The following is a 15,871-nucleotide window of genomic DNA, read 5'->3' as shown; positions in this document are numbered from 1 at the left end:
TTTTATAAATGTTTGTTAAAAAATGTCTATAAAACAGTGTTTGGTTTGTCATTATGGGGTATTGTGATGTCATTATGGGGTATTGTGTGTAGATTGATGAGGGGGGGAAAAACATTTAATACATTTTAGAATAAGGCTGTAACGTAACAAAATCTTGAAAAAGTCAAGGGGTCTGAATACCTCCCCTAATGCACTGTATGTCAGTATATAGCACACAAATTCTGAATATCTCTCTCATATGGGCAGTCAATGAACTCTGACCTGATGATACTGACATGGGCTTGTGACTTTAGAGGGGGGTCAAGGTGAATGTAACACCCCAGTCCTGGAAAGAGACCTGATAACACATCCAACCGACATCATGTTTTCATATAGCAGCCATACCATAATAATAGTAATGATATGTTAAACATCCTCCCTATCACTAGGCCCCAGCAGTGTGTAAGGGGAGAGTGTGTATGATAGTAATGATGATATTAATATGAGACTGTATGGTTATCAGTCGGCCAGGACACAGGCCCTATGATAACACCAGTGTCATTTTAGTCCAGTATGTAGCGTGTATGATCCAATCATGTGTCTTTGTGATAACATGGACCCAGGTGATTGGTCAGAAGGCCCAGCAGGGGTTATAAATAAGAAAGAGGCATGTATACTCTGTCTCTCTCTCTTCTGTTGTTGCTCCTTCCTCTTGTTCTCCTCTCCCTGCCTGTTTACTGGTCATCTTTTTTCATTTCGTTTAACCCTCCTACCCTTTCTCTCCCTCTACCTTCCTTCCTCCTTCTCTCTCTCTCTGGTTAGTGGTGGTAGCAGTGTGATGCTATCTGTTCAGTGGTCCTGTTCCCCCTGATTGATTTATTTAATTAGTCTCCTCTATCCAGGAGGGTGGTCACTCTACAGACCAGAACTGGAGATTGGCTCCATTAATCTCTTGGATGGGGGTCCCTATACACACACACACACACACACACACACACACACACACACACACACACACACACACACACACACACACACACACACGTACGCACACGTACACACACACACGCACAAACACACGTACGCACACACACGCACAAACACACGTACGCACACGTACACACACACACACGTACATACACATACACATACACACACACAGGGAGACAGAGGCATGCATTCACACATACCAGGGTGATGAAGCCACCACTGAATCATATCCAGTAATTTTGCTCTTGAAATAATGTCGTGACGTTATGTCCATGTCTCCTGTTGTCCTGTTGTGACGTTATGTCCATGTCTCCTGTTGTGACGTTATGTCCATGTCTCCTGTTGTGACGTTATGTCCATGTCTCCTGTTGAGACGTTATGTCCATGTCTCCTGTTGTGACATTATGTCCATGTCTCCTGTTGAGACGTTATGTCCATGTCTCCTGTTGTGACACGTTATGTCCATGTCTCCTGTTGAGACGTTATGTCCATGTCTCCTGTTGAGACGTCTATGTCCATGTCTCCTGTTGAGACGTTATGTCCATGTCTCCTGTTGAGACGTTATGTCCATGTCTCCTGTTGAGACGTTATGTCCATGTCTCCTGTTCAGACGTTATGTCCATGTCTCCTGTTGAGACGTTATGTCCATGTCTCCTGTTGAGACGTTATGTCCATGTCTCCTGTTGAGACGTTATGTCCATGTCTCCTGTTGAGACGTTATGTCCATGTCTCCTGTTGAGACGTTATGTCCATGTCTCCTGTTGAGACGTTATGTCCATGTCTCCTGTTGAGACGTTATGTCCATGTCTCCTGTTGTGACGTTATGTCCATGTCTCCTGTTGAGACGTTATGTCCATGTCTCCTGTTGAGACGTTATGTCCATGTCTCCTGTTGAGACGTTATGTCCATGTCTCCTGTTGTGACGTTATGTCCATGTCTCCTGTTGAGACGTTATGTCCATGTCTCCTGTTGTGACGTTATGTCCATGTCTCCTGTTGAGACGTTATGTCCATGTCTCCTGTTGAGACGTTATGTCCATGTCTCCTGTTGAGACGTTATGTCCATGTCTCCTGTTGTGACGTTATGTCCATGTCTCCTGTTGAGACGTTATGTCCATGTCTCCTGTTGAGACGTTATGTCCATGTCTCCTGTTGTGACGTTATGTCCATGTCTCCTGTTGAGACGTTATGTCCATGTCTCCTGTTGTGACGTTATGTCCATGTCTCCTGTTGAGACGTTATGTCCATGTCTCCTGTTGAGACGTTATGTCCATGTCTCCTGTTGTGACGTTATGTCCATGTCTCCTGTTGAGACGTTATGTCCATGTCTCCTGTTGAGACGTTATGTCCATGTCTCCTGTTGTGACGTTATGTCCATGTCTCCTGTTGAGACGTTATGTCCATGTCTCCTGTTGAGACGTTATGTCCATGTCTCCTGACTCTGTGTGTGTGTGTGGATTCTGTACAAGCCAAGGCCAAACCAAAGCCATAATCACATTAAACATCCAATCCAAGCTGTTTGTTCACACTGTGGGATGTTAAGTGCCATTCAGATTCGTTACCAGCCAGCCTATTCCCTACATGGTGCACTTCTTTTGACCAGCACCTATAGGGTTCTGGTGATGAGTAGTGCACTGTATAGGGAATAGAAGGCCATTTTGGGACACAGCCCAGTAATGTATCCATTGAAGGGTGTTTGTGTTAACCTCTTGACTGGGGCTGGATGGAACGCTGATTACATCTGTAGCCACGTCATTTGCCGGAGTGCACCCTGAATTACAGATGTGTTCATATGCCAATGGTCTGCTAATGAATTTGACCTTTTTAATTTACCTCTGCTTATTTACATGCACACACACACACACTATCCCACCTTCCCACCCTGCCACCCCCACAAACGGTTGTCTAATGACACTGACCTTTTTATTCGGTGTGTTTGTTGATGTGTTTATCAGCTGCCTGCTGATTGGCTCCTGCGGTGGTGGGTTGGGAAGCCCATTATGAAGTGCCTCTCACGGCCGGGGGGGCAACAACAGGCAATCACAGAACAATCCCCAGTTAGCTGCATTGTGTTGATGTGTGATTGGGACCACAGGACTCCTCTGGGTGTCTGAGAGAGCACAGGACGAAGGTGGGGAGACAGCCTGGGTGTCTGAGGGAGCACAGGACGAAGGTGGGGAGACAGCCTGGGTGCACACACTCATTGGACACACACGTGGATCCACACATTTGAACACAGATATTTTACATTCTCAGACACAGGCTCAACCCAAAACTGTGGACACAGATTTACCTATAAACACACACACCCCACAGGTTTACCTATAAACACACACACACCACAGGTTTACCTATAAACACACACACACCACAGGCTTACCTATAAACACACACACCCCACAGGTTTACCTATAAACACACACACCCCACAGGTTTACCTATAAACACACACACCCCACAGGTTTACCTATAAACACACACACACACCACAGGTTTACCTATAAACACACACACCACAGGTTTACCTATAAACACACACACACCACAGGTTTACCTATAAACACACACACCCCACAGGTTTACCTATAAACACACACACACCACAGTTTTACCTATAAACACACACACACCACAGGTTTCCCGAAAACACACACACACCACAGGTTTACCTACAAACACACAAACCCCACAGGTTTCCCTATAAACACACACACTAGTAAACTCAAGTTATTCTGGTGTTTACGACTAAATGAGATTCCACCGTAAAAAACAATATGGTGGAACGCCCAACTTTCTAGGGCCTTATGCAATATAACAATCCATTTAGATGTGATTCAACCCACATGTTGTTTGGGATGCATCGCTCCTTTATCTGTCATAAAACAGATTGAGCCTAACCACCTCGTTGACAATTTTACAGCTGTTAAAAATTTTGATTTTGCACCTTATCAAAATGAATTAATTTCTACGATTTGGTCTGTACCTAAAATCCCTTTTACAGTATATCTAGAGAGAGAGGGAGAGAGACGGACGGTTTGACTCAAAGTAGAACCGGCTCCTAGCAGTGTGGCTGCTGAAGGATAGTGTGTGTTGGGACAGATAACACTACTGTTTGTCTGAGGAAAGAGGAGCAGGAAGTTGGAATGTCAGACCTGTTAAAAACGGTCTCCTGGTTTGAAGGAAAAGGGAGTTTACTTTGAGCCCATGATACAAGATCCAGCTGTCATGTGGCTTGATGAAAAATAACATGATGTGTGTGGTGCTATGATAATGAATCTCATTGTACACTTACAGACACCCATAGTACACACACACACACACACACTCACTCTCTCTCGCTCTCTCTCTCTCACACACACACACACACACACACGTACACACACACACACACACGACCCCGCTGAGTGAACATCTCCATCTATAACCTGATCACCCAACTCAGTGGTTGCCATGGGTGATGCTTTGAGTGGGCGTGTTCCACCTCCGCCCCTCCTCCAGACTGTAATGATGCGACCATCACCGTGGTAACCCCCTGAGGAGAAAGGAGGGAGAGAGAGAAAGGGATGTGTGTGTGTACATCTTCATTAGCACCGTGGTGATATGTATTTCATTGCCTTCTGTGGGGGGGTCCATCTCTGTGCTCCATTAGGTCCATATGGAACCTTTTTGGGAGTACACACATTACACACACACATTACACACACACACACAAACACACACAGTACACACACACACACAAACACACACAGTACACACACACACACACACCCACAGTACACACACAACACACACACACCCACTGTACACACAACACACACACCCACAGTACACACACAACACACACACACCCACTGTACACACACACACAGTGCACACACAACACACACACACACACACACACCCACAGTACACACACACACAGTGCACACAGTACACACACATACACAGTACACACACACACAGTACACACACCGGACGTGTTCACCGGACGTGCTACCTGTCCCAGACCTGCTGTTTTCAACTCTCTAGAGACAGCAGAAGCGGTAGAGATACTCTTAAGGATCGGCTTTGAAAAGCCAACTGACATTTACTCCTGAGGTGCTGACTTGTTGCACCCTCTACAACTACTGTGATTATTATTATTTGACCATGCTGGTCTTTTATGAACATTTGAACATCTTGGCCATGTTCTGTTATAATCTCCACCCAGCACAGCCAGAAGAGGACAGGCCACCCCTCATAGCCTGGTTCCTCTCTAGGTTTCTTCCTAGGTTCAGTACACAAACACACACAGTACACAAACGTACACAGTACACAAACGTACACGCACACAGTACACACACACACACACCCACAGTACACAAACATACACCGTACACACACACACACACAGTACAAACACAAACACACAGTACACCCACAGTGCACACAGTGCACACACACACAGTACACAAACACACACATTACACACGCTCACAGACACTTTCAGACACACACAGTGTACACAGTACACACACACACACACGACCCCACTGAGTGAACATCTCTACATCTATAACCTGATAACCCAACCCAGTTGTTGCCATGGGTGATGCTTTGTTGTGGGCAGGTTCCGCCGCCTCCCCTCCACCGGGGTGTAATGATGCTGCCATCACCGTGGTAACCCCCCGAGGAGAAAGGAGCGAGGGTTGATTACGAGGTTTGACAGAATGCTGTCTGGGGAAACCACAGCATTCTCAGGATTAGTGTTAGGGTCGGAGACACAACTCAGTGTGTGTGTGTGTGTGTGTGTGTTGGGGAGCCATCTGTTAAAAGGTGAGTGTGATATAAGCACACACAGCATCCAAGGCGATGGTGGTGATGATGATAAGGGTTTTAACCCACCCTGACAAAGCGCATTCTGCTCTTTCATGTTGTGACCCCCCCCCCCCTGTGGATACAGTCAAATACACAAGATTGTCATCTTACTGCATGTGGCATGTCTAGCTGGGCACTGTTGAATAGCGGACACCGGGTTACTGACATTTCCCCAGATTTCCCACTCCCTTTTCCCGGGATAAACAACAGTGAGAACCCGGTAAATGATAATAAATATTATGTTGCTAAATAGAACTGTTAAATGATATGCTGTGTGTCTGTGTTCTCTATGGACCACGGCCTACTCTGCTATCTGCATGATGAATCATCACCGCTCCGAGTGGGGGGACACCTCGCATCTCCTTATGGAACGCAGTTTACAATGCATGTTTCATCTCATCCTGGTCACTTCTTTTCTTGTGAACGGTGGGACTACATTTGCTGCAGCACAGCTTATGCTACATTAATATCAAGATTGCATGCGTATCTAATTTACACATTTCCATCTGGCTTTTGGGGGTCACCTTATTTTTTCATTGTAAAGATGCAAAATTGCAGCTGCAGAGTTTCACAACAGCCTATCACTCGAATATCATTGCTGCAGAGTTTCACAACAGCCTATCACTCGAATATCATTGCTGCAGAGTTTTACAACAGGAATTCTCTCAACCAGCTTCACCTTGAATGCCTCTACAACAGTCTTGATTGGGTTAAAGTCAGGTGATTGTGGAGGCCAGGTCATCTGATGCAGCACTCTATCACTCTCCTTCTTGGTCAAATAGCCCCTACACAGCCTGGAGGTGTGTTGGGTCATTGTCCTGTTGAAAGACAAATGATAGTCCCACTAAGCGCAAACCAAATGAGATGGCGTTTTGCTGCAGAATGCTGGGGTAGCCATGCTGGTTATTTTTAAATGTTTTTAATTGAGGCTTTATTTAACTAGGCAAGTCAGTTAAGAACAGCAAAACACCAGTCTCAACGTCAACAGTGAAGAGGTGACTCTGGGATGCTGGCCTTCTAGGCAGAGTTGCAAAGACAAAGTCATATCTCAGACTGCCCAATAATAAGAAAAGATTGATGGGCAGAAGAACACAGACACTGGACAGAGGAACTCTGCCTAGAAGGCCAGCATCCCAGAGTCACCTCTTCACTGTTGACGTTGAAACCGGTGTTTTGCGGTTACTATTTAATAAAGCTGCCAGTTAAGGACTTGTGAGGCATCTGTTTCTCAAACTAGATACTCTGATGTACTTGTCCTTTTGCTCAGTTGTGCATCGGGGCCTCACCCTCTTTTTATTCTGGTTAGAGCCCGTTTGCACTCTTTTGTGAAGGGAGTAGTACACAGCGTTGTACCAGATCTTCAGTTTCTTTGCAATTTCTCGCATTGAAGAGCCTTCATTTCTCAGAACAAGAATAGACTGACGAGTTTCAGAAGAAAGTTCTTTGTTTCTGGCCATTTTGAGCCTGTAATCGAATCCTCAAATGCTGATGCTCCAGACACTCAACTAGTCTAAAGAAGGCCCGTTTTATTGCTTCTTTAATCTGAACAACAGTTTTCAGCTGTGCTAACATAATTGCAAACGGGTTTTCTAATGACATATTAGCATTTTAAAATGATAAACTTGGATTAGCTAATACAACCTGCTATTGGAACACAGGAGTGATGGTTGCTGATAATGGGCCTCTGTATGCCTATGTAGATATTCCAAAAGAAATCAGCCGTTTCCAGCAACAATGGTCATTTATAACATTAACAATGTCTACACTGTATTTCTGATCAATTTGATGTTATTTTAATGGACAGAAAAAATGTGCTTTTCTTTCAAAAACAAGGATTTTTCCAAGTGACCCCAATCTTTTGAACGGTAGTGTATATACACCCACACCCACACAGTGCTTTCGGAAAGTATTCAGACCCCTTGACTTTATCCACATTTGCAACAGTACTATGCAACAGTACTACGACCCAAAACACAGAAGTCCATCAACAACAGTGGCCCAGTCAGTCCTGACCTCAATCCGATTGAGATAGTGTGGCATGACCTCGAGAGTGGTTCACACCAGACATCCCAAGAATATTGCTGAACTGAAACAGTTTTGTAAAGAGGAATGGTCCAAAATTTCTCCTGACCGTTGTGCGGGTCTGATCAGCAACTACAGAAAATGTTTGGTTGAGGTTATTGCTGCCAAAGGAGAGTCAACCAGTTATTAAATCCAAGGGTTCACATACTCTTCCCACCCTGCACTGTGAATGTTTACACGGCGTGTTCAATAAAGACATGAAAACATAGAATTGGTTGTGTGTTATTAGTTTAAGCAGACTGTTTGTCGAGAAATCCAGGTCATTTCAAAGGGTTCGCACACGTTTTCATGCCACTGTATATATCTCAATATATCAATGTGTTCTCCGACCTCTTTCATGTAATTAATGCAATGCTGTATTAGCCTTCTATTTAGCTAATGAATGATGGGTTATGCGTAAGCTTCAAACTTACTGCCTTTGTCTCTTGGGCAGAATGCCCCTGCACTCCGCTGGCTTCTCTCCTTAGCTCATGCTGTCCTAGAAACTTATTTCATTTAACTGTTGATGAAGAGGGAGGAATGACAGTGGGAATGAAGTGACAATAGATAGAGGAGGTAGGCTAGTACGCACACAACATTACGGGAAATATTATAAAAGGTAGCCTATATACAGTGCCTTGCGAAAGTATTCGGCCCCCTTGAACTTTGCGACCTTTTGCCACATTTCAGGCTTCAAACATAAAGATATAAAACTGTATTTTTTTGTGAAGAATCAACAACAAGTGGGACACAATCATGAAGTGGAACGACATTTATTGGATATTTCAAACTTTTTTAACAAATCAAAAACTGAAAAATTGGGCGTGCAAAATTATTCAGCCCCCTTTAGTTAATACTTTGTAGCGCCACCTTTTGCTGCGATTACAGCTGTAAGTCGCTTGGGGTATGTCTCTATCAGTTTTGCACACCGAGAGACTGAAATTTTTTCCCATTCCTCCTTGCAAAACAGCTCGAGCTCAGTGAGGTTGGATGGAGAGCATTTGTGAACAGCAGTTTTCAGTTCTTTCCACAGATTCTCGATTGGATTCAGGTCTGGACTTTGACTTGGCCATTCTAACACCTGGATATGTTTATTTTTGAACCATTCCATTGTAGATTTTTCTTTATGTTTTGGATCATTGTCTTGTTGGAAGACAAATCTCCGTCCCAGTCTCAGGTCTTTTGCAGACTCCATCAGGTTTTCTTCCAGAATGGTCCTGTATTTGGCTCCATCCATCTTCCCATCAATTTTAACCATCTTCCCTGTCCCTGCTGAAGAAAAGCAGGCCCAAACCATGATGCTGCCACCACCATGTTTGACAGTGGGGATGGTGTGTTCAGCTGTGTTGCTTTTACGCCAAACATAACGTTTTGCATTGTTGCCAAAAAGTTCAATTTTGGTTTCATCTGACCAGAGCACCTTCTTCCACATGTTTGGTGTGTCTCCCAGGTGGCTTGTGGCAAACTTTAAACAACACTTTTTATGGATATCTTTAAGAAATGGCTTTCTTCTTGCCACTCTCCCATAAAGGCCAGATTTGTGCAATATAGGCTGATTGTTGTCCTATGGACAGAGTCTCCCACCTCAGCTGTAGATCTCTGCAGTTCATCCAGAGTGATCATGGGCCTCTTGGCTGCATCTCTGATCAGTCTTCTCCTTGTATGAGCTGAAAGTTTAGAGGGACGGCCAGGTCTTGGTAGATTTGCAGTGGTCTGATACTCCTTCCATTTCAATATTATCGCTTGCACAGTGCTCCTTGGGATGTTTAAAGCTTGGGAAATCTTTTTGTATCCAAATCCGGCTTTAAACTTCTTCACAACAGTATCTCGGACCTGCCTGGTGTGTTCCTTGTTCTTCATGATGCTCTCTGCGCTTTTAACGGACCTCTGAGACTATCACAGTGCAGGTGCATTTATACGGAGACTTGATTACACACAGGTGGATTGTATTTATCATCATTAGTCATTTAGGTCAACATTGGATCATTCAGAGATCCTCACTGAACTTCTGGAGAGAGTTTGCTGCACTGAAAGTAAAGGGGCTGAATAATTTTGCACGCCCAATTTTTCAGTTTTTGATTTGTTCAAAAAGTTTGAATTATCCAATAAATGTCGTTCCACTTCATGATTGTGTCCCACTTGTTGTTGATTCTTCACAAAAAAATACAGTTTTATATCTTTATGTTTGAAGCCTGAAATGTGGCAAAAGGTCGCAAAGTTCAAGGGGGCCGAATACTTTCGCAAGGCACTGTATATATTTTTTTACCTTTATTTAACTAGGCAAGTCAGTTAAGAACAAATACTTATTTTCAATGACTGCCTAGGAACAGTGGGTTAACTGCCTATTCAGGGGCAGAACGACAGATTTGTACCTTGTCAGCTGGGGGATTTGAAATTGCAACTTTTTGGTTACTAGTCCAACGCTCTAACCACTAGGCTTCCCTGCCGCCCCATCAGCCTACTAATTCTAAACATTGAAAATATACCCTACTATATTTTCTTGCCTGTAATTGTCACTTTGTAGGCCGCGTGTCCTGCACCAGCATAGCATGTTCTCTCCCAGCTTCATGGTTTGAACAATGTCTGTAAAGCTAGTCCATGTAATACAGTATCATTCAATACAATACAGTAATAGACTGTAGTCCACATTATAGACTTTTGTGTTTTTCTGTCAGGCATAATGTGTGGTAGCCTATATATCAGGCTCTGTATTGGATAATGGCACAATTGTTGGGCGATGGATCATAAAATGTCTTTAATGTATGGCTCATCAGACTCCGGTAGCATAAGGCTTGAACTTTGTTACCGATCAAACCTCTAATCAAATCCATACATGTATATGTTTTATATGCTTTTAAATGTCACTTCCGGTTTTGGTGGGAAATAACGGTGTTACCCTGGAGAAAAGTGATTTGTTCTTGGGTTGGAACATTTTGTAAAATACCGGGGAAATATTCAACCCTACTTGTGCACATGCTGTCGGCTTGACCCATACATTATCCAAACCCTTTCATTAGTTCATTGTGTATGATACTGTATGTGAATAAGAACACAATACATGTTGCTCTTTTTCCAGTCATAGAGAGCAGTTGTAAATAAGCATCTCTCTGTGAGGAACTATGACATTCCGCTCTCAATTTGTGCATCATTCCATTAGAGGAGAAGTAGTTGGTTGGATGCATTCACTGATGTAAACACTAACAGCGGGTGCTGATTGGCTGTGATCTGCACTTTAACTCACCAGAGAGGCCTTTGATTTGACGTGATCGGAGGTGACAGCTTGTGATAGGTGTTTTCCACTCTTCTATGAAGAGGCCTCGAGAAGAAGCTTTTTTTTAGTGACATTTCATTGTCATGTGACTGTTTACATCTTAAATGGCGCCCTATTCCTATTATAGTGCACTACTTTTGACCAGGGCTCATAGCGTTCTGGTCAAAAGTAGTGCACTATGTAGGGGTTAGGGTGCCATTTGGACACAAACACTGAATCGTTCCTATGAAGTGAACACCAATCCTCAAACGGGAGGGAGGGAGAGAGATAAAGTTTATATTTCCATTTAGATTGAAGCAGGGCCTAACATGTCTAATGCCATCCAACCAAGGTTTGTTTGCAGAACTACTGTATGTGTTATTTACAATTTACTGCGTGAACACACGCACACCAGCACGCATACATGCACACTGGAACAAACACACACAGAAAGATAATCAACTATTTTACTACCTTACAAACACACGAACAAACACACATAGAAAGATAATCAACTCTTTTACAACCTTACACACACACACATGTGCATGCGCACAACCCCCCCCCCCCCACCCCCCACACCCCCCACACACACACACACACACTGGAACAAACACTTTTACAAAGAGAATCTACCCTTTCATAACCAAACACACAGCCCTCCCTCACTGGGGTAAAGGGGAGTCACACATGAGTAGGACAGCGTCTGGCAGACCATTCATCAACGTCAGCATGGCCTCACGCCTCTGAGACTCCCTCTGCACACGCCGGACGGCCCACATGCTTCAGCTACTTCAGTGTGTGTGTGTGTGTGTGTGTATGAGCATGAGCATGTTATTTGTGTTTGTAGTACCCTGCCCTGCAGACTTGAATGTGGGGTGACACGAGTCACAGCCGACACAGGAGTCAGCGGTTTTGGGTCAGTGATGAGAGTGACGTGGCGGAACGCACAGGGTTAAATGCTCTGGCCCTCTCGATCCATGGGGGACGCCCCTTGATTAATGGGGAAACCCCTGACCCGTTTCAGGGGCACGACTGAGCCCCTTTACAGCCCTCTCCAGACCCCTCTCCAGGACCTTGAATGTGTGGATCTGTTCGTAACAGAGACAGGACAGCAGTACAGGGGTAGAAGATTTGGGATAGTTTCCATGTCAATTCAGTCTGTACATTTAATACCATTTAATTTGATCAATTCTACAGTTTCAGCAATATGGCAAGGCCTAGTAGTGGACCATTCAATAGAGAGCATCCACTGGGCACAGACGGCAGTTCAACGTCTAGTTTTGATTTACATTTGGTTGAGTTGTCAACTAACGTGAATTCAATGTGAAATCAACCAAAAATATCACCATCTCATTGGATTTATGTTAAAAGTTGGGACTTTTTTCTCATCCAATCTGTTTTCCGCGTTGATTCAACATCATCAATTATATTTTTGGGGTTGAGATTACATTGAAACAACGTTGATTCTACCAGTTTTTGACCAGTGTGCATCATGGCAGCTTTAAGTTCCTTTCGCTATTTCACTCAGGACACCCTGATGCACTCAAGGTCCAAAAATGCTCAATATGTCCTGAATCATCACAGTCAGTGAGAGGAATGAGAGAAACTGTTCCTTAGATCAGTCTCGTTATAGGAAGATGACTAGTGTACTATTATCACACTAGAGCTTCAAAGTCATCAAGAACACATCCCGCCACTTACACCGGATACCTCCCCTGCTCTCGCCTGTATTCAGGAGTGTTTACAACTCTAATAACTGCTATTATCACCTGCTCAGGCATTTCTATGGCGATACCACTGCATTAACGGCGGCAGCCAATGACACGACAGTCTGAGTGCTCACTGTGCACTCTTTTCATCATTAGCTCTCAGAGATGGGGCCTTTCACACTCTGATGGAATTTATGCTGTTAAATTGCTGAATTTCTAGACCCATTTTGTGTATCGCCGGCCTCAATTAAATTTGCTTTCAGCTAGACTCCGACACAAAATAGAACAAAAGGAAGTACAAAGTGCAAGTCAGCCATGTTTCACTGTGTGTGTGTGTGTGTGCTTTGGTTTTAATGCATTTTATAGAGGAGTACTAGAGAGAGTGTGACTGTGAGTCTGTTGCTTAAAGCTAGAGTGTTTGTGGAAAGAGAGTGAGTTGTCAATAAAGTTGTCTCATGGGGAAAGTTTCACCAGCCCCCAGAATGCATTTTGTCTCCTCCTTGTGTAACAGTTAAATAAGATGGAGAGGTCCCACTGTTGTCAAGACCTCTGTGAATTCTCTCTCTCTTTCCCTGTCTCTCTCGCCCTTCGTCCCCCCCCACCCTCTCTCTCTCTCTCTCTCTCTCTCTCTTCTCTCGCCCTTCGTCCTTCTCTCTCTCCCTCTCTCTCCTTCTCTCGCCCTTCGTCCCTCTCTCTCTCCCTCTCTCTCTCTCTCTCTCCTTCTCTCGCCCTTCGTCCCTCTCTCTTTCCCTGTCTCTCTCGCCCTTCATCCCCCTCTCTCCTTCTCTCAATCTGCGGCCCTTGATGACTGTTTAATGATTTCTGCTGCAAAGACGAATGGCTATGTTAAATGAGCAGAATTAGACAAGGCAAGCGGAGCCAGAGCATTTGTTCCAGGAGTAATGGATCTGGGATCCATTGTTTACCATTCCTGACCTGCTGATATCCAGCCTCACTAACTCATAGTAGGAGAGAGAAAGAATAGTGGACTTAGTGTTTAAACACCAAGGAAAGAGAGAAAAAGAAAGAGAGAGGTCAAAAGGGGAAGATTATATCATTCTTTTACGTTTTTTAGCAGCTGAAGGTGATTTGAAAGTGAAAGCTAACAGTTGTATGGCTGATTCATTGGAGTTGGCTTTAGTTCTTACCCAATAGCAGGATGGCCATCATCTCCTTGGCTCTCACAGCGACTCCTTCCATCGTCTCTGTGATGACAAATAGAGAAAGTCCTCTTCCTGGCTCCATCACACACTCACTGGGGATTCTGGACTGTGTGTGTACTGTGTGTGTACTGTGTGTGAACTATGTGTGTGTTCGACTGTGCACGTGCCTGTACGTCTGCTTGTGTCTAGAAGTTCCAGCCCTCCCCTGCTGAGTGAATGGGTCCCTGCTCTCCTCCGACACGCTGGCAGGGGGCCGTGGGCAATGGGACTGGGGGGTCCCCTGGCGGAGTTTCATGACAGGGACCAGCCTTGTGGAACTCTGGGTATGGGCAGCGCTACAGATCATTACCCCCCAGCAGGGAGAGGGACCAGGGGGCCAGCCAGTAGTCCCTTTAATCAGTAACTGCCCTGTTCAGGCCACTGCTGTTCCCTGCTGACTACACCCTGCCACAGCTGGACATCTTCAACAGTGTAAGAGTTGGTACAGCCAGCTGCCACTGCTAACCAACACTGCTGCTGCTACTTACACGCTTTGAAGCACTGTGCTACTTCTAAACTAGCGGTTAGCACTGCTGTGGCTAATGCTAGTGAGTTTCAATGGATCACTCCACTGTGTGCGCTAGTATCGGTCTTTATTTGAATCAAACACACTTTGTCTTGGTCTGACCCATAGAAACAACTCACACGCTAAGAAATACATTTGTATTGATAAAATAGCAGATGAAATGAATGAACATTATAGAAAATAGTGAGGGAGGAAAAATAAGTAAATAATTCAAATAAGAGGAAAGAAGATAGTTGTTCCTCACTGCGAGGTCCATACAGAAATGGTTTGTCGAGATCGGTGTGGAAGAACTTGACTGGCTTGCACAGAGCCCTGACCTCAACCCCATTGACCACCTGTGGGATGAATTAGAACGCAGACTGCGAGCCAGGCTCCGCAGCAATGTTCCACCATCTTGTTGAAAGCCTTCCCAGAAGAGTGGAGCCTGTTATGGCAGCAAAGTGGGGGACCAACTCCATATTAATGCTCATGATTTTGGAATGAGATGTTCGACCAGCAGGTGTCCAAATATTTCTGGTCATGTAGTGTAGGTCTGTGGCAGTGGTGTCAAGTTAGGTGTGTGTGTATTGAAGTGCCTGCTTCCGTCCTGCTATTTGTTACGCTACACTGGCTAACCTGTCATGACTGTAGGTTTGTCTGAGCTCACTGGGGATCTTGTCATGCGTATAGGCATAGGTACACACCTACACACACACTCACCTGATCTCTCTTTCTCTCTCACACACACACACTCACCTGATCTCTCTCTCTCACACACACACACACACACCTCCTGCCACTCCTCTGACATGGTGGTATATCGTTGACAATGACAAGCTCCCAACAGCATCCAGTCCCTGACAGGAGAATATAGTCATTGTATTAGATTGGTTGCCTGCTGACGGCTTTGCACATCGGACAGGAGAGACTTGACAGTCCCACTCCTCAACACTGGTGTTACACTGCTTCAGGAGACTTCATCTGCTCTCCTTCTAATGGCTGTAAGGACATCCTGCGTCCCAAATTGCACCATATTCCCTATATAGTGTACTACTTTTGTCCAGAGCCCTGGGACCTGGTCAAAAGTAGTGCACTATATAGAGAATAGGGTGTCATTTGGGACTCAGTGATATGTTTCGTGGTTAAGGGAGGACAAGGGAGTGGCTGAATTACAAGGATCACTGGGCTCAGAGCTGAGGCGACAGTGACAGTTTTGTGGTTGAAATGAAAAACGTTATGTGGGATGAGGTTAGGACTCTTTCACATTGTCATTCCACAATATGTTTCATATTTATTATTTATTTGATATATAATTT

General features: G+C 44.6%; 1 protein-coding gene across 1 annotated transcript in view; it reads left to right on the top strand.

The window, feature by feature from the left end:
* LOC139404559 (exocyst complex component 4-like) overlaps positions 1 to 15,871 on the top strand; it is a gene marked incomplete at its 3' end in the record, with an annotated part of 116,949 nt that overhangs the window by 63,050 nt on the left and 38,028 nt on the right. The window lies entirely within an intron of this gene.

This window comes from Oncorhynchus clarkii, unplaced genomic scaffold (genome assembly GCF_045791955.1).
Source record: "Oncorhynchus clarkii lewisi isolate Uvic-CL-2024 unplaced genomic scaffold, UVic_Ocla_1.0 unplaced_contig_1794_pilon_pilon, whole genome shotgun sequence".
Classification (NCBI taxonomy): Eukaryota; Metazoa; Chordata; class Actinopteri; order Salmoniformes; family Salmonidae; genus Oncorhynchus; species Oncorhynchus clarkii.
This window is presented reverse-complemented; position numbering and strand designations above follow the sequence as displayed.